Raw genomic sequence first — 18,856 nt, forward strand, 5'->3', positions numbered from 1 at the left:
CATCTGATTTCAATGTGATTTGGGTCATTGTGCGATCCTAGTAATATCTGACTATTCTTTTTTATACTCCCAATGTCATCCGAGTTGTGTCAGATTTCACATCCGATTTTCACAGCTCTGAGTTACAACCTATATTTTCAGCATCTCCTAGCAACATGTCTATGAGAAATTGACTGCATTAGGATCATAACCGAAACATTATTACACACACCTTGGGTCCGAGTGGTGCATACTGCATTTCTTTTTCTCAGATAGGATTAACAGACTGTGAAAAACGTTGGACCCGCAAAAATCACAATAGACTATCAATGAGTCCACGAGTTCAGTAAGTAAGAGTGTTAGCCGATGTAGACTCGGACATCAGTTCTGGTGGGACCTGCTCAGTCATCAATGTCGAGGGAGAGTGTCATTGGAGAGAAGGATTGGAATGTGTGATTTTGACTAGACTTGACTTCATTCTTTATGAACAGCCTCTCTGAGAATGAATATGCATTGTGGGATCAAGAGATATAAAGTGATGGCCACAGTGATTTTACAAATTTTTGGCTAATTTTAATAACTACTAAATACTTTAACCTCTAACAGTAAACAAATGCAAAGAGTCTCATATAGATTTAATATAAGAGAGGAAGTAGACTAGATGGAAACTTATTATAAACGCAGTGGAATGATAACGTTCGAATAAAGACTCATTGTCTATGAAATACTCCGTTGGTCTATACTTCCTGCCAAACCACTTTTACAGATAATTCAGGTGGAAAGATGAGTTAATGATTCCGACAGATTTCCTGCTCTTTCCTGTCACTCAAAACCCCTTAAATCAAGGCGTACAATGTAAGCGTCAGCACCATCCTCAGCCAGAGACTGTGTCGGGGATCTGCCAAGCTCCTAGTTCTGCTATTCTTATGGTAAATGTTCTGTGCTTTCATGCTGAGAGACTTTTATCAAACATATTAGTCTGCTTTAGGAGATCATTAGCCTTCAAAGGCTGAAACATTCCAAGTTCCTTATCCTAGGAACACTCATGTCAGCTAGATGGCATGCGGTGGATACGTCTGTGGAGCCTTTACAATTCAGGAGAATTCAGCTTTATGGGAATGCTATGGATTGTGTCACAATGATATTCTGGGAGAGTGATATAATTTGATTCAAATGCTGCTCTTTGCAACAGTGAATAGTAAAAAAAGCTAGAAGTAGGTATCACAGACATGTTTTAACCAGGTTGAGGAGATGACACATGGATTTGATGTTGGACTTTTAGTGGAAGCGTGAGAACTTAAATAGAGTTAAACTAACACTAAGCAGATGAGGTGTTAGCTTTGGCAGATGATAATTAACTAATAAATGTAAAAGTGGATGCGTATTACTGTATACACAACATTTATCATTAATACACTTCTGCATATTTATAATACAACTTGCCCCCAATAGAGACATTGATGAGGGAGTCTGTCAAGTGTTTTCTTTAGTGCTACCTAGACTTATTCAGAAAAACTTCCTTTTATTGCAGGAAGAAACCTCTCCAGGTCTTGTGTTATTTTATGGGATCTCCATTACAGTGCTAGGAAACATTAGCACACTTCAGTACGAGAGCCCTAAAAACAAAAAGAGGTTTTTTTTACTTCACTTCTCAAAACATGGTTCACAGCGTTCAAGGAGTTTCACATTCTGTTAAGGACAAGTTTTATTTACTTTCAAGTTAACAGTTATATGTCTAATAGACAATATAACAAAATAATAAAAAACTGCCAAGTCTACAAGGTGTTTTTTTATAGCAAGACATATTATGCTAGTCAGACAAACAACGTTCCAACGTCCTCCATTAAGCCACACAAACAGTAGGTTTGGGCAGCATGACAGGTTTGGTCCTGTGAATTGCCAAAAAGACTAGATGCTCTGCCATTGTCTTGGGTTGCCCTGGATACTATAAGAAGCAGGTCTGTCGTAAATGTTGTCGCTCTTTGGTGTAGTTTGATGTTATAAAAAAGAAAAGTGTGACCAAATAGTAGGGATCCTGCTGATTCTGCTTTGAATGTAAGTCTAATTTATCTGCAATAAAATAATTAAGTAAAGCCAATATACTGTGGTATGCATAGTATTGGTATAACAAGATTCTTAATGGGAACCTATAAGCAGAAACTGGCCTAATAAACTACCAGTATATTGTAAAGCAGATTAACACCTTCCAGGTCATTTCTTTCATGGACCATTGTAGTAGCATCATCCAGAATATGTCTTTTGAAGGTAAGTGGTAAAATCATAGTAGTCTAGCACTGAAGTCAAGCTTTCCCTGCCGATGACTTTTGGCAGTGTTTGACCACCAGACTTCCTGAGGGCCAGTCAGTGATGTCCCTGGAAACTGAAGTGTCAATTACAGCAATGGGGACATTATAAGGTGGGTGAGCTTGACTTCAGCACTGAGCTCTCCACCTCCCTAAGTGTATAAAACTATTTTATGCCCCACTTCAATAAAGTTATTATCACACCATGCTTGGCTAGAAAAGTGTTTTGATGTTTTGACAACACACCAGTAGAGGTATATTAGGTCACTGTATGCTGACAGATTCACTTAAATGAATTGTGCAACACTGAATAATACACAAGTACTCTCACTGGTAAGCACTATAGGGGTAAACACATTGGTAAGCATGATATCTTTCCTGGGCAAGAATTGCGATACCAGACAGATGCCATGATGGGAATGGAGGGGTGTTAATTTTGTTTTCCTATGGAACATCATTTAAGTCTATGTGTGTCCATACAGTACACAACACAAAGTAACTTGCTTTCCGTCAATAAGATTTATTTGAAGAAACGTGATGTTAACTTGCATCTTTCTTTGTCTATTCTAAGATGTCAGTTGTATAACATGAGGCTTAATATCATCAAATTCTAAGCAAAACTCTTTTAAAAGTATAACTTATCCTTAAATTGCATCCAAAGAATTTTGGGGAAAAAAACCTAACTGGCATTTTAAAATAAGTACAAAAATGAAACCTATTTCCGCTTCTTTGTATTGCCAACTAGTGGGTAGTGTAAGGAAGTATATGACAAATTTACTTTGACATCTGTAGTGTAATTTGGATGATGTGGTTTCTCCAGTTCCCACATTTACTTCGTTCAGAGTAGCTAGACGATATCGGAAAACCCATAAACATGGCCAAAAATAATGAAGGGGTTTCAGTGTAACCAGCTCAAAATATTTCACATTTCCAACTGTATTTCATTATTCTATGAGCTGCATTGATGTGCTAGTATGCAGTGTGTGTATTACTCTCTAAAATGAAATGTAAAATTAAATTTTGATTAAATTTAAAGCTTTAAATTCTTTCCTTTAAAATATGACTCCATTTGAGAATTCCCTACTGCTTTTCTGTTGTCTAATTGTAGTTCCAGCAATATTGGATGATATGGATTTTACCATCAGTAGTTTTAATATAAACATATTTGCACATCATATGCTTCTTTTTTGAAAAACAAAGCCAAAAGAATTGAGTGTTTGCAAAAAACCAAATGCAAGATATACACTTGGGAAGTGGAGAAGTTAATATACACATGGATGCTGCTCTGCTTGGGAACTAAATGCATCTTTAAATTTGCTTTATTTGCTCGACTGAACACAGTGTTTCGAATGAAGAGCCATTCACTATGCAGACCCAGAGCAAGCCTTCTCCTTTCTTCAGAATTACTTGGGCACAGAAATAATCTCTGTTTTAAAAAGCAAGTGAACTATGCAGGCTAATGAACTGTAAATTTTTTGCCATCCATCGAGTAGTTGATTAAGTAGTGTCTTGCAGTAGCCCAATTATCAGTGAACCATACATGATCTAGCACGTTAGCAGAAGACAGTGCTTCAAAGATGCAAGGCAAATTAGTGACACAAATGCTTTAATGCAAGTGTCAGTGGCTGCCAGTTCCTGTTAAAGCTGTACTGCCACTTTTTGCCTTATGAACTGCTTTGCAATGAGCAGAGACTTGCCCAGAAAACAGGTTAATGAAAGGCAAAATGAATATATGATTAGACAGTGTGGGAATGTGAGTGCCAAGAAAGTACAAAATACATTGAGCTCTGCAGTAGCATGTAAGGAATTCTGAAGAGAGTTTTAACTAATTATTATCTAATGTTATAGATATACTATAGAAGGCACCATCCTGACTATGTCAGTTTCTACAATATTCATGAATTTAACATGTACTATCTAAGAAACAGAGGGGGACATGTATCTTTATTGTCAGGATCAGTGGTAGTGGATCCACTGTGTATGATGAAGTAAGCCTGAGTCTAAGTGGTATCCGCCTCAAAGCGGGTAGGGACTTGTTGCGGCGTAGCACCACCAGATCGTTCCACAGGCGTGACTTTGCCCGCGGTGGCAGCCAAGGCGTAGTACAGAATTGTCAGGCAAACTTGTGGTCGGGGACAGGCAGCACAGGATCAGAGTCGGGAACGTAGTGGTAGGTCAGGACAGGCAGCATGGGATCGGAGTCAGGATATGGTCGTGACATTTATTTTGACTTGAGAGTATTTGCACATTTTTTGTGCCTATGCCAGGCTGGTAAGAAGTACGCCAACGTGTGTGTCTATAGTAGTGTTCCATTTATCTTTACAAGACATATGCTTTTCTTTGATGTCTTCTTAACGTCCTATTCGTGAATGTTTTACTTCTACATCAGAGTCTTTGGCTTGAGAGGTAACGGAGAAGGAGCTAAAACAGTAATAAGAAGTGAAGAAAAGACACTCTAGGCCTCATGCCCACGGATGTTGAGTGTCCTTGGCCGGTTGGTTTTTCTGGTTGTCTGTCATATACTTCTCCCCCAGAAGAAGCTATTCTTGAAAAACATGTGTCCGGGAGTGGTGCATTACCAACGGTTGGTATGGTTTACAATTTTCCCGTTGCACTAGTACTTGTTTGATTGTTCCATTCTCCTCTGTCACCCCATTTGTAAATGCAAAGTCCATGGTATACTCTTTTAGTTCTGTTTGTTGCTCTGATATTGACCATATCATTTTAACGTCACATTTTTCATGTTATTTGAGCAATAAAGACTATAAGACATTTTTCTATTTAAACTACAGTTTGGTTCTGATGCTTTTTGGTGCTACATTTTTCTACCGTATCAAAGTTACTAAGGGTCTGAGGTAACTACAGTCTTGCTGTATTCTGTATTTCTGTATTTAAGTTTTTTGGCCTTTGAGAGATATGAATATAATTAGTATTTGTCTAAGAGAAATTCTTAAAATTTTAATAGAACTCCTCATGCAAGTACTGGGTTTGAATGATTTACCTGGAACATGTGATCCAGCCAAACACACTCCCTTCTATTGGAGGGTCTGACCCATGGGTTTCAGATCAAAAATGAATATATGTATGTGTATGTTTATATGTGTATTTAAGGGCACTTAAAGGGGTTGTCCAGGTTTAAAAAACATGCCTGCTTTCTTACAAAAACAGCTCCTCTCCTGACCCTGGGTAGTGCGTAGTATTGCATCAAAGTTCCATTCAGCTGAGCTGCTATGCCAACACTAACCATGGTTAGTTGTTTTTTGAAGAAAGCAGCCATGTTTTTAAACTTTGCAAAAATCCCGTTAACATCCACCTGCAAATTTTGATTTCTTTGCTATAAAAGTGACTTCTCCCATCTGAAATATTTAGGCAACTGCAACTTTCCCATGGTAGATCTATTTTAGAGAGAGAATTTCTAAACAGTATAACTTCCCAGTCTCATTGCATCAGACATCTTCAGTTGCTCTTGCATAAAACTTTTAAAAGTACAGATATATGTAAAAACGTAATTACAATAACAATAGCTTTCTAATCCTCATGACATAAGTCACATAAATGTGCTGGTGCAGGGTAAAGTCACAACATAAACTATTCCATGGGAGGCCTTTCTTAGGATAAAGTTTTACTGACCCCTGTGTGGGGAAAGGTTAATACTGGGCACTGAGTCACTGGGAAGCTCCATGTTAAGCTTTGGCTGGGAGGTACAGAGGCTTCTTCTGGGTGGCGTGTGCGCCCAGCAGGAAGGCCTCGATCCGGCCACGGTTGTTAATTTTTGTTTGGTTCTTAACCATGCTGCTGATGGATATTTGTAGGCTTCATTATTCACTCACTGGGTGGCAGATACATAAGTAACAACTTCTAAAAACCTTTCTAAACTGCTCTGGCCAGGGTCAGATGCTACTGCTGAGAAGACGCACAGAGACAGCTGACAAATGGAAACAACTGAGCAATATAATGTTAAGCTGCCGAAATATGTGCGAGCTAGAAAATCCAACCACACTGCATATGATTTACTAGATCTTATTTCAATTATTAGCATTAAGTACCTATTGATTCTGAATTTCATTATTTTTGTTGATAAATGCAATTTATATTTTACATATCGTTAGTATTTTTACATGCTGGGTTTTCCTAACTGCAATAGTTTACTGTCAATTAAACTGGCTTTGCCAGCATGGTTAAACTGAGTACAATTTTGCACATTTTGCCCCCACCTGTGTCAGAAATAGCTTGTGCTGTGCTGTGTCATCAATGCCGCGATTCCCATTGGCCTTACTTTACTAATATCTTGTCTATGTTTTTTTTAGAGAAGGCCAGTAATTTGCCAGTTGTGCAAATGATGTTTTGCAAATTGCGTCAAATGAATTTCCATTGCGTCAAATTAATAAAGGACAGTAAAAAGTGGGGGTTAGTTATCATAGGCCGGCACTCATGTACAAAAGTCGCAGGCTGCAGCAGTGGGTGCGCAAGCCCCATGCCGTCCTCTCCCTGCCGGCCGCGCACACTTCCCGGCAACCAACACCCCCCTTCATGCCTCTCCATCCTGGCGGAGAGGTGGCAGATTGGGGAAAACAATTGCAAGTACTAGCAATAAGCTACAATTTGTGATTATTTCAGGGCTTCTGCCAGTGTCCCTATGTGTTTATGACTTTTGATAGTTTTATAGTAGAATTATCAAGGGTCAAAGCCACTTTAATGAATCTGACAGACATAGAACTGTAGAAAGAATGCATATTATGATAAATTACCCACATTGTTTTTTGTTTTTTTTTCAAAAATTCACCTTGAACTTTTGCATGGACTACATAGTGCGCAGGCACGGCATATGAACACCATGCACTGGCTCACTGTGCTGCTGGCTGGGCCCCACTACGCCCACTTAGAGTTCAGTTATTACTTAGATGGTATTATAAACTTTTTTCAATACAGATTATAGACTCCAGATTATAGACTCCAGATTATAGACTCCAACTTCCCTATAAAATCTAACATTCACCTTCCTTCACGACTGTGTATTGAAGCTGTAAAATTCCCATCTCTCTCATTCTACTCTATCAGCATTAAACAGATCTTCAGTAGTTTCTACCTGGGATCATCAGTCAATAACGTAGATAACTGTCTCCTCTTCTCTCTCCAATCAATATGTGTCAGGCATCTGTCATCGTGTTGGCATATGTTATAGGCGTGATTTACTGAACAATTTTTATCTCATTATTAATTTTATATCAGTTAGGAAGTGGGGTTTGTTCAGTGTCTAATTGTAGATTATGATGAGATTCTACAGTCGGGCTACTATTTATTGAGGTCATTTCCTTACATATTGCAAGTCAGCAACTTGTGTGTCAAGTCTTCCTCTGCCTGTGTCTAAAGAATTCACAGTAATAGAGGCAGAGTGAGTGAGATTGCATTAGCATTACCTATACATATAATGAATATTTTATATCTACATTTCCTTATCTATCCTTATCTATCCATTGTCTACAATCCCTTCACTTTCTATATATGTATTGGGAAAATGCCTACACCCTCTGTTTCCAACATCTGCATCCACATCTTGAATTTCCAATTCTCAAATAATCTCCTTTTGACCCTAAATTTCTTAACAGTAAATCAGTCTAATTGGTGTCTTCACTGTTCTTCTGCCACAAGTAGTAAGGGGGAAGTATTATTCCATTGATGCCTTCAATAACAATAGCTTCATTGTTCTCAGTAATAATTCCGGAATCTCCATCATGCTAAATTAAAGCTCACAGTGATATCCATGGCTAACATCTTAATAGTGATCACCATTATAATGCTAGTCCGAGTTTTGTTTTGGCTTCTAAAAAATGAAAGGCATTGATAATTGTGCACATGCGGTGTATGGAAATTTGCAGATGTCAGACCCAAAACTATGGGAAAATACATAGTTGGGATTATTTGTCAACTCAACCCATGCACACCTTCTTCCACAGCCCTCTCTTTGAAAAGTGGCGCAGGAGGTGAAAAATGGGAAAAAAGTCACCATTTTCATGGCATGAACAAGAAAGTAGGACTTTTTCATATATTGTATGACAAAAAACTATTGTACAAGTAATGTGATACATGGGCCCCCTGTGCTATGCCTAGCAGATAACGAAGAAGACAAAACATTGCCTAAGTCTAATAACCACAAAAGTGATACTATACACACATAAATATTATAATGTAAAAATCTGAAAGTAAATTTATAAAAACAAAGTGTTATCCTAGTAAGAGTGACTAATGGAAACTTGCATCAGTATTCCTTGTGTACCGCTCTATGCGGCCTGTTTAATGGTGACCTGGTCAATATGCTACATGGTATCTCCTCCAAGCATGTGTTCACTGAGTGGCTTGAATTACAGGTCCTGTCACTTTTATCAAAGAAGAAATGTTACAGGAGAAGAGAAATGCACTTCCATATCATTCATGTGTCAGGAATAAATGACAGCATCTTAATGAAATGACTTGCCAGATGATTCATCTTAACTTCTGCACCTAGGTTACAATGTGCGAGTGTCACTGGTCCTGATGCCGTTGTTGGTATAACCTCAGTATATTAATTATAGTCATTAGTATCCTGTGAAGTACAGTACAACATTTTATGTCATGTGAGCTAAATATTAGGCAGATGAAACCTTAAAATAATGTATTATAATGAATGATACATGTATTTGTTATCCACTGAGCTCTTGTACACAGATATGTATTAGGCCTTCTTTTTGTTTTTATGCAATCTTTCTCTTGCCCTTTCATGATACATAGGCAGATGTAAAGTGTGTCCTATGTGTAGGCAGCATGTTATAGAGCAAGAGAGCTTGGCCAATATATATATATATATATATATATATGTATATATATATATATATATATATGTATATATACACACATACACACATTGTAGGGAAATATTCAATAGAACTTGTCATTTATACTATTATACCCCTGCCCTTTTTATGATGCTGGTCCCCAGATATCGGTCCGGATATCGATCCCACAATGTTCGAGTGAAAGGGGTAACAGACTGCATTTTCCATGTACAAGGTTTCTAGTAAAGGAAATATTTTATCAAAATATAGTATGATAGACCAGGGGCACTTACTCATAGATCCAGGTACCGTGACTGTGGTAATATTCTTATATTTGTTAACCTTGGCCTTTTTTCAATCAACTTTTAAAAATAAGCTAATGAGCCTGAGAGGCTTCTAGAGCAGTTACCAGAACCCAACAGTGTTTCAGCTTCACAGACTACCTCTCCCTCCACCCTGTTCCTGCTCAGAACTTCCCCCCTCACTCTGCTTGTTATAATCTTACTGGAGAGCAAGTTTCTGAACGCAGTGGGACAGGAAATGTTTCTTTCACGACGTAACAACCTGTAAATCTGCAGCACAGAGGGGCTCTGGTAACACTCCTAATTGACCTTCAGGTTCATCAGAATAATTTTAAAAGTTGATTTCAGAAGGAAGGAGGCCATGGATAACAAATATAAGAAGATTACCACAGTCACGGTTTCTAGATCTATGAGTAATTGTCTCTGGTACATCAGGCTTGATGTGGATGGATAGATTTCCTTTTAAAACTCTGGGTATGCTATTCCTATCCTCAAATGATGTACTAGAATGGATATCAGAGTAATACATAGTCTCATAAGTCCTCAATAGAGGGAGTTTGTTGTATTAGAATTTAATTTATAGCCCATTAACAGCTCTGGGATTTGGATATAGCCAGAATACGGAATCCTTTATGTGCCAAAGTCTGTGGGACAATTCTAAAGCATGTTAAAGCGAAGTTTAGAAGTTGTCAGGTGCAGCCATTTCTAAAGGGAACATGCTTGATCACTTAATTGTGGTCAGTAGGCAAGTTTTAGGGACAATGCTCTTATTGTACTTTGTTATCTGCAATTGGCACAATATACAATCGAAATGAACATTTTATACTAATGTATAAATATAATACTGTAAATATATTTCTTATGAGTATAATACAAATATTTTGCTCATTTCCATGTAACATGGTCCGAATTCCATTTATGCTTATTGCATGAACACTACTATAAATCCTGAAAACCATAATTTAGTAAATTCTATTTAATTCTACCTGTCTCCAACTCAAACCCCAGCAGACATGTATATTTAATTCCAAGCTTTACCTCCACAACGATGCTAATGAATAGTCTCTTGTAGGAATAACCTCGACAGTAGCGCAATTATTACAGTAGGTAAAAGTGTCACATTAGAACGTGCATGGAAATCCAAGACTTTACAGTAATTCCTGCCTCCATCCACACTAATACTCTCCAGGACTGTTGCTTAGATCTATTTGCTTAATTTAACATATAGTGCTTTTAATGCATTTGCTGATATTTACAAAAGGTTGATGTTCCGACATTCCTTCCCCGTTACTGACATTATTCGGGCCACCAAACATGCCGCATCATGAAAGCCCTTTGAAGCATTAAGTCAGAAACAATGGCATTTTATTATTGTGTGACTAGTGAAGAGAACGCCTCAAGGCTATGCTAGGCTTTTAATACGGGATGTATCCTTCATGTGGGGATGTACTTAAAAGACAGATGGAACATTTAGGATAAGTAGGTTGCCATTCAGACAAATTGGCAGGTCTCCGGCAACCGAGGTCATAATCTTTGTCACCAATTGCAAAATCTACAAATTTTAATGCAAATTACATACAGTAATTAGCATTTTACACACTGTAAAATGTAAATATTATTTATAAACTGCTCAGAAAATAGTGTTTTAGATTTGGCACAGTAAGTCCTTTATTTACCGTAATAACCATCTAGAAATGTGTGTTTCTTCACCTCACTGCATTTCAGATGGACATGTAGGTTACAGGAGAAGTCTTTATGCACTACTGATTCATAGGCACTACAGAACATGCTAAAAACAATGGATAGTCCATAACCCCGTTGAGTCAATTACAGCGCAAATTGTGTGCCTCAATCTTTTTTACCTTTTTGTTCCTCTAATGGAGCCAAAGAACATTCTTCTTACTTCCATGAACAATCACTCTTCAAAGATCCCCATATTGTGTTAAATAAGCTACACATTCCCTAATAAGGCAGCAAAAGTGGTCGTAAACACACATGCTTTTCTGTGTCATCCCACTTTTCCTTCCGGCTGTTAGATTCTCAACATAGTGTCAAGAGTCACCAAGACCACTCGTGTATTAATTACATTGACTTCAAATGTTCTACCATAGCTTAACATTAAGTACGGAACATGATGCTAAAAATTGTTTACGAGTTGTCCAGTGTCACTTTCCATCACCTGGGGATAGTATGGCTTCATTAAATAAACCAAATACCTTTTTTAGATTGCACACGGCTTTGGAGACATCCAGTTAACATTTAAAGCACATTGCAGTCATATCTGCAAGCATCATGTCCTTAGCTATTGATATGCAAGTGGATCCAGATTGGATCTTCTCGTTGACAGAGTGACTGGTGACATTGGTGATATGATACGGTGTTGAAAGAGCAAGAGTTCAAAGGCATGGTTGAAAGTTGTATTAAGCACGTCTTATTAAAATCAGACTATCATCCAAGTAGCCTTAGGGGCACGTTAGCAGTTCTAAATACTGCTGTGAAAAATGACTACAAGCTTTATTGATGGAGGTAGCCAGAGCAGAGAACTGTAATGTGATATAATCGTTCTAGACTAGAACATATGTTTGCCACAGCTCAGTGACAGGGGTTTTATACGAGGAACTAAAACGTTAACCATATATTATTCAGATTACATGCGTACGTATAAGTTTTAGCAGTGCTATGGTCCATCTGGATGTTATAAAATTTCTTGTAAAGTCTCATCAGGTCATGCTGCTGCATCCATTCTAACCAGGAAAGGGAAATAGGCACTATATCTGGAATCACTGCACATCTGCAAAAAATCTTATATTTCTAACTTCCCATCAATGAAAATAATGATTTGATATATTATTATATATTCTCATTTTAAGGTTATAGGTAGTCCACCAGGGTAGATAGTTAGATAAACAGGTCTACCTGCATACAGGTAGACAAACAGGTAGACAAACAGGACACGCGGTTGGGATTCATTTGGGGTGTCCCGTTTGTCTACCGACAAAGACTAAATAAAGCTTGGATTTGCAACAATATCCCTGCCTACATAAGTTTACCTGTATTTTTTTGTTGATTAATTCTGCCATTTTTCCATGGGTGAAGTCATCAAGAAGGTAGTGCCAGTATTTTTTTTACTTTTGATATTTACCAACTCCAATTTTTCTTACAAAAAATGTGCATTAAAAAGCCAGAATATAATCTATGAAAATGAAGGAAGAAGAAATTAAAGGAAGAATAGTATGCTTTGTAAAATAATATTTTTTCAGCATTTGAAGGGTGAAGCTCCTATCACAGAGCAAGGGTAGCTTCACACTTGCCGAGTTCAGCCTGTGAACCACAGACCATGCAGGATCTTGCTTAACAGATCAAAACCACTCCTGGAGTCCTGCTTCATGGTCCATGGATGACATGTGTGAAGCCACCCTAAAAGTGACATCAGTCAAAGTCAGGGGCTGTGTTGGGGTTATGGAAAGCTTGAATCTTGCTGTTAGCTTTCTCCCCCTTGACTTTAGGGGATAGTGGTGGTAGACCAGTGTTATAAAAGCCCTGGGGCAGAAGACAAGAAAGACCAACTGAAGTACTGAGTACAGTTTGAAATAGAGATGATAGTTTTTTTTAATAAAAAAAAACATAATACAGTTTTGTTTATCATATAATGATAATGATATAAAGTGGTTCCCTACAGATTCCACTAACTCCAAAGTGGTGATATCCTTGTCTGCAGGATGGCACAGCATTAATAGTTATGAAACTGGGAAAAGAACCATTATACCTGTTGCCAAATGGCTTTATGCATATAGCCTTACATCTACAGTTCTGTGAGTTCTACAGGAGATAATAGTTTTAGGGGAACACAGTTGGATAAAATTAGTATCATGAATTGGTTATTATTAAGCACATGATCTCCAGTAGACCTACTGAATGACCTTACATGTAATAGTCAAAACACAAGTAAGCCTCAAAGACAAATTACAAACTTAGCTTTGTCATGTCAAGAAGTTGAAAATGTCATGTTACAAATTTCTATGGAAGTCACATTTTTACATTTCTATAGAACAAAATTGTCAAAATTGCTCCACAATATCATTTTTTGTGAAAATATTTATGGTTTAGTTGTTTAAAAGCAAGACAGGAAAACTCAATTTTCAGAGATTTAGAGCGTGATAAACTACAAATGTCTTTATCACTGAGTTATGACGCATTGCTATCTTAAAAACAATAAAAAGTCAGCCTAGTTTATTCGGTTGTGTCTGCATTGCTGTCCTTTTATTGTTCTGTCTGGAGAAAGCCATAACATACACATCATTCATTTCAACTGTACACTAGTCTGCTAAAAATATTTGTAGCCTTGGCACTGACTCAAAATCAACCAATCAATTTACAAGTACTAAGATTTCAGATGGTATCATCTAAGTTTTCCAGTGTGCAGAACGATGTCCTGAGAGTAACCTCTGAATTGCCTGTGTACTTGAATTAGAACAAATTAATTTGTCAGCCAATAAATTGGGAGGACTAATCAGTAGTTTCCCTTTGTTTATAAAAAATTAAGTGAAATTTTTGGCATTGGATTAGCTCACTGAGCAGCGTGTGTGGGGATTTGTAATTCTTCCTCCACATGTAACATGACAGTTACAAAGAGGTGGCTGAGAGTTGGCTGAGTAATTAGTAATTGCCAATCAATCTGTGGATGAGCTGTATAGTGATACCTCAAAAACAAAATGTAAATTACTGGATGGCATCCACAAAGAGGAACTTCAGTCTTATGTTCCAATTGTTTCACCTAAACAACTCCTTGACCAGCTATAAGTTAAATGTCTTGTTAATGAGAAACAATGTGAACATTTATCTGGCAACATATAAGAAGCTAAGCAACACATGGAAGGCCCAAGTTTATTTGAGAAAGAACAGATCTTAGTGGTTTTCGTCATAGGGTAACGTACATTAAGATCCCCAATAAGAAATAGATTAATTAAACCAATTTAAGAAATGAATTCCTTGATCAAACATGAAATAAGACCTGGAACAAACAATCTGCCATTTTACTAGATACAGGAGAAATTCTGGAGACCACTGAAAGCTACTGTTGCCTTGTACCTTTCTGCTTAAGATAATTCGAATAGGGTTGTACTCTATGGGTAAAGGTTGTCTTGATAAAACAACCACATTAGGAAATGATTACCTACACCTACATAAGTAGCGGCAGGTTAGATCTTAAACCTCCAAACTATACAGCAGGAAAAATGAAAGCCTTCTGTAGGCCAAAGTCTGGAAGTCCAGGCGGTCCCTTACTTAAGGACACCCGACTTACAGACAACCCATAGTTACAGACAGACCCCTCTGACCTCTGGTGAAGCTCTCTGAATGCTTTACTTTAGTCCCAGATTGTAATAATCAGCTGTAAGGCGTCTGTAATGAAGCTTTATTAATAATCCTTGGTCCCATTACAGCAAAAAATGTTTATACTCCAATTGTCACTGGGGCCAAATTCTTTTTTGTCTGGATCTACAATTATAAAATATACAGTTTCAACTTACCTACAAATTCATCTTACATTCAAATTCAACAAACCTTCGGACCTTATCTTGTACGTAACTCGGGGACTGCCTGCACTGAGAAGTTACGTTCATTAGGGGGTATATACACTACATTAACTGTAGCTGATTGACTTCCCTTTTTCTCTCATTTTTACAATGGAAAAAAGAAAGGTGGAAGAGGGTAATGACCTTTGTTTTGACACTTTGATGTAGGTAACATGGGTCCATTAGTGATGATGACGATGGAAGACCAATAGGTGGATGTAACACATAACGTTGCACAATATTAGTGTTTTTCCAAGAACGTGAAAGTTTGCCATATTATACCTGGCTACATCTACAATGATTTGGAATGTAAGAAGATGCTAAATTACACAACACTTTTATACATTTAGCTTAACTGGGTCTCTTATCTCCATTAGATAAGGCTGCATGCAGTACACAGAACAGCTGAGCAAGTAGCAGCAAGTGAGATGTCCATGTGAATTGAGTTACATGAAATAATAAGGCTCAGGAAGGAAACTTTCTCCATCTAACTCTGCTCTCATAATTGCTATTATTCTTGCCATGGGGAAAGTTCTCTGTATCAGTTGGAAATGTTCACCTGCAATCTAGTGACTTATTCTATGCTAGAAATATGCATAAAATAGCTCTGTCTAGACAGCGCTGATCACATACTTCAAAAAAGGAGGGGCATGAAAAATTTTAGCACTATTAGGCGATACAGATTAGGAAGTCAGGAGAGTTAGATGATGACTAAAATTGAAATTCCAACTGAAATTTGGGGCATGATTAATCTTTTTTAAAGTCACCCTGCTGTAAAAGGTAAAAATATATATCCATAAAAATCTAATGCAAAGTATATTTAGTCCCCTATTTAAAGGAAGCCGCCGTAGTTGAATCTGGATTTCTTTTGTGCAAAATGTGTCCTAGACACACCCCCTTGGATAAATGCTATAAACCTCATGTGTTGGTGAAGGTTAATCAGATGGACATGTGGTCATCGGGTGTACGCTTCCTGTACATCAACTGTATATGGTTAAACTATATCTCTGAATAGGAATGTTGAATCAATGGTATTTACGATCAGAGTGACTAGACACAATAATAAATGGGGATTACATTTTGCTGACAAACTGTCACATTGAGACTTTATATGGTTTGGCATTTGAAAAAAAATATTTTGTAACACTGCCACTCTGGTCTAGTGGTGGTGTCTAATATTGCAGCTTAAAGGAAATCCATCATCAAAATCAAGCATGACACCAGGAACACTAACGCACAGACAAATGCACTATGACTTTTTATATTTCTTCTTTTATCCATGGCCTTCTTCCTTCTAAAATCAACTAATGGTGGGTGTCTCCAGGACCCCCTAAGTGCTGCAGCTTCACGGGCTGTTATGATGAGCACAGCAGGTCTCCTCTCCACCTGCATTTCCTGCTGCTGCTTAATTACACGAGCAAAAAGAAGAGGGAGAGAGACGGGGAGAGTGAATGTTCTGCTCATTGTAACAGCTTGTGAATCTGCAGCACTTAGGGACCATGAAAACAACTAAAGCCCTTTAGACTCATTAGCATCATTTTGAAAGTTTTTAGAAGAAAGCATAGTATGGGTAACAAATGTAAGAAAATAACCACAGTCACAGTGCCTGGATCTATGAGTAAGTGACCCTTGGTTTATCATGCTTGATTTTGATGGTAGATTTCCTTTAAGCTTGTTCAAAGGTGTTGAGCTACAATTTTAAACCTTTATAGAACTGACACAGTATTTTTGAACCCAAGAGAAATTGGGCCACATTTATCAAAAAATTAGAGTGCAGGTTGCGCCAGATCAAAACTGGTCCACAGTCTTCATTAATCTAACACCCCCTTGCACTGCTCTGGAAATATGCACCATTTTTTTTTGGTGAATCTTTAACATACAGCGTGCAACACAATTATTTCGAGTAGCAGTAATAAATGCGGTGCATGGTCTGAATCTGCATCAGAACCCCCCTACATGTGCAGAATTTTGTGGCATAGTGCAGCCACTCACATAAAACTGGTAATGACTCTTTATACATTCATGTGCACGCACTGACGCAAACATTTTAATACACTTGGGCCATTGTTTTATAATTTTATACTCCCTTTCACACTTTATTGAATACATGACTCCTAGAGTAGTGAGTTTGACTGCCTCAGTTTTACCCTCCTCAATTTCCCACATGTTTCTCCTATCTCCCACTTGTCATCCAGTGAAAGCTGCATCTTTTGCACTTTCCATTGTCCTGATCCTCATTAATTATTTACCATAGTGTCACATCCTATCTGCATTTTTCTATTTACCCTTTGCCTGATAACCCTGTGGGAATCGAAAGGCTGACTAAACAGCTTCTTTTTTTCCAAAATAAATATGTGACGGACAGAATTGAAAGTAATTGACATGCCTTTGCCCTTCAAAAATATTTTGTGTGTGCATTTTAATATAATTTTTAAAGTGTAATGCGCGTACGATGGGACGGAGGGACGCTCTAAATGATTTTTGCTTTCAAGCTGTAAAAATGTTAATTATAGTGCAGTGAAAGTGTTATTGGAAAGGGACATTGATCTCGTTTTATGATTTTCTGCTGGGAAATTGTAACAGCAGGAAAATGTCTGTTTTAACTGCTTGTTATCTCATGTTTCTTAGTAAAAACATATAACATTCCCATAGGTAGTCACATATAAACTCTACCTATCATTTGAATGACTAATATTAAAGGGGTTGTCCGAGTTCTTAAAAAAAACTCAGGGAGGCTGGGAGGGCGCTGTTTATAAAAATAAAGTCCTACTTACCTTCCCGGTGCCCTCCGGTATCCAGCGCTACTGTCTCTCCGGTCCGGGTGCTATGTAAACAAACATGGCCGATGGAGCAGCACTGGATTCAGCTTCCGGCCGACAGTGGCCGGGCACGCCTATCCGTCCCTATTCACAGCATTGTGAATGCGGGCCGGAAGGTTGTCGGGTCCGGCCGGAAGCTGAGCCCAGCACTGCACCTGCGGCTGTGTTTGTTTACATGGCGCCCGGACCGGAGAGACAGCAGCGCTGGATACCGGAGGGCACCAGAAGGTAAGTAGGACTTTATTTTTTTAAGCAGCGCCCTCCCGGCCTCCCTGAGTTTTTTTTCAGAACTCGGACAACCCCTTTATAATATTTCAATCAATCTTATAGATTCCTGCACATGCAGATTTCTACTCTACACCATGCTGTCCCTGTACTTATGTTAGCCATACTTCCATAGTGTGTTTTGATCAGTAAACAGCTATTCCTTCCTACACCCCTACACACATGGATGCTCAATTCACCCACTAAGAAGAATAACCTGCTGTCTGAAAGCAGAGCCTTGACCTATGTTGACATATGGATTGAGAATTGAAATACAACAGGCCCCTCCCTCTTTGCCCCTCGAACTTATGTTACTCATTAGAATGAAGAAACCCAAATACACACATGGGCTACTTCATGATGGTTCACTGTGTGTGAGAAACATACAAGTAACTTGGTGGACATACACAGAGGGTTAAAGATGCTGTGACTGATACAGGATACAGTGATACAGGATTGAGCAGAGACCCTTCAGATTTTGTACTAGGTATAATATTGTGTTCCAGTTTTGGAGTTTATCTGGCGCACTTTTTTAATATCACCATTTTTAACAATTTTGAACACTTCATTGTCACTTATGTATCATATGCCGACTTGAACACATTGCTTACTAATTTCCTAAAGTCTTCTTACATCAGTGTTCTTGGGTGTCTTTTTAAGTACTTTTGAAACTTTTATGTTGGTGCCCTATCCTTGGAAAAGGTTATCAATATCAGGTTGGGGATTCAACCCCCGGAAGACTCAAAATCAGCCGATCAAAGGGGCCTGTCCCTCTGTCTGAAACGGGCACTAGGGCAGACAGATCAC

At 38.1% G+C, this 18,856-nt stretch overlaps 1 protein-coding gene across 1 annotated transcript in view; it reads left to right on the plus strand.

Moving 5' to 3' along the window:
* Positions 1–18,856, plus strand: part of ANOS1 (anosmin 1) — a 109,507-nt gene that overhangs the window by 31,249 nt on the left and 59,402 nt on the right. The window lies entirely within an intron of this gene.

This window comes from Engystomops pustulosus, chromosome 2 (genome assembly GCF_040894005.1).
Source record: "Engystomops pustulosus chromosome 2, aEngPut4.maternal, whole genome shotgun sequence".
Classification (NCBI taxonomy): Eukaryota; Metazoa; Chordata; class Amphibia; order Anura; family Leptodactylidae; genus Engystomops; species Engystomops pustulosus.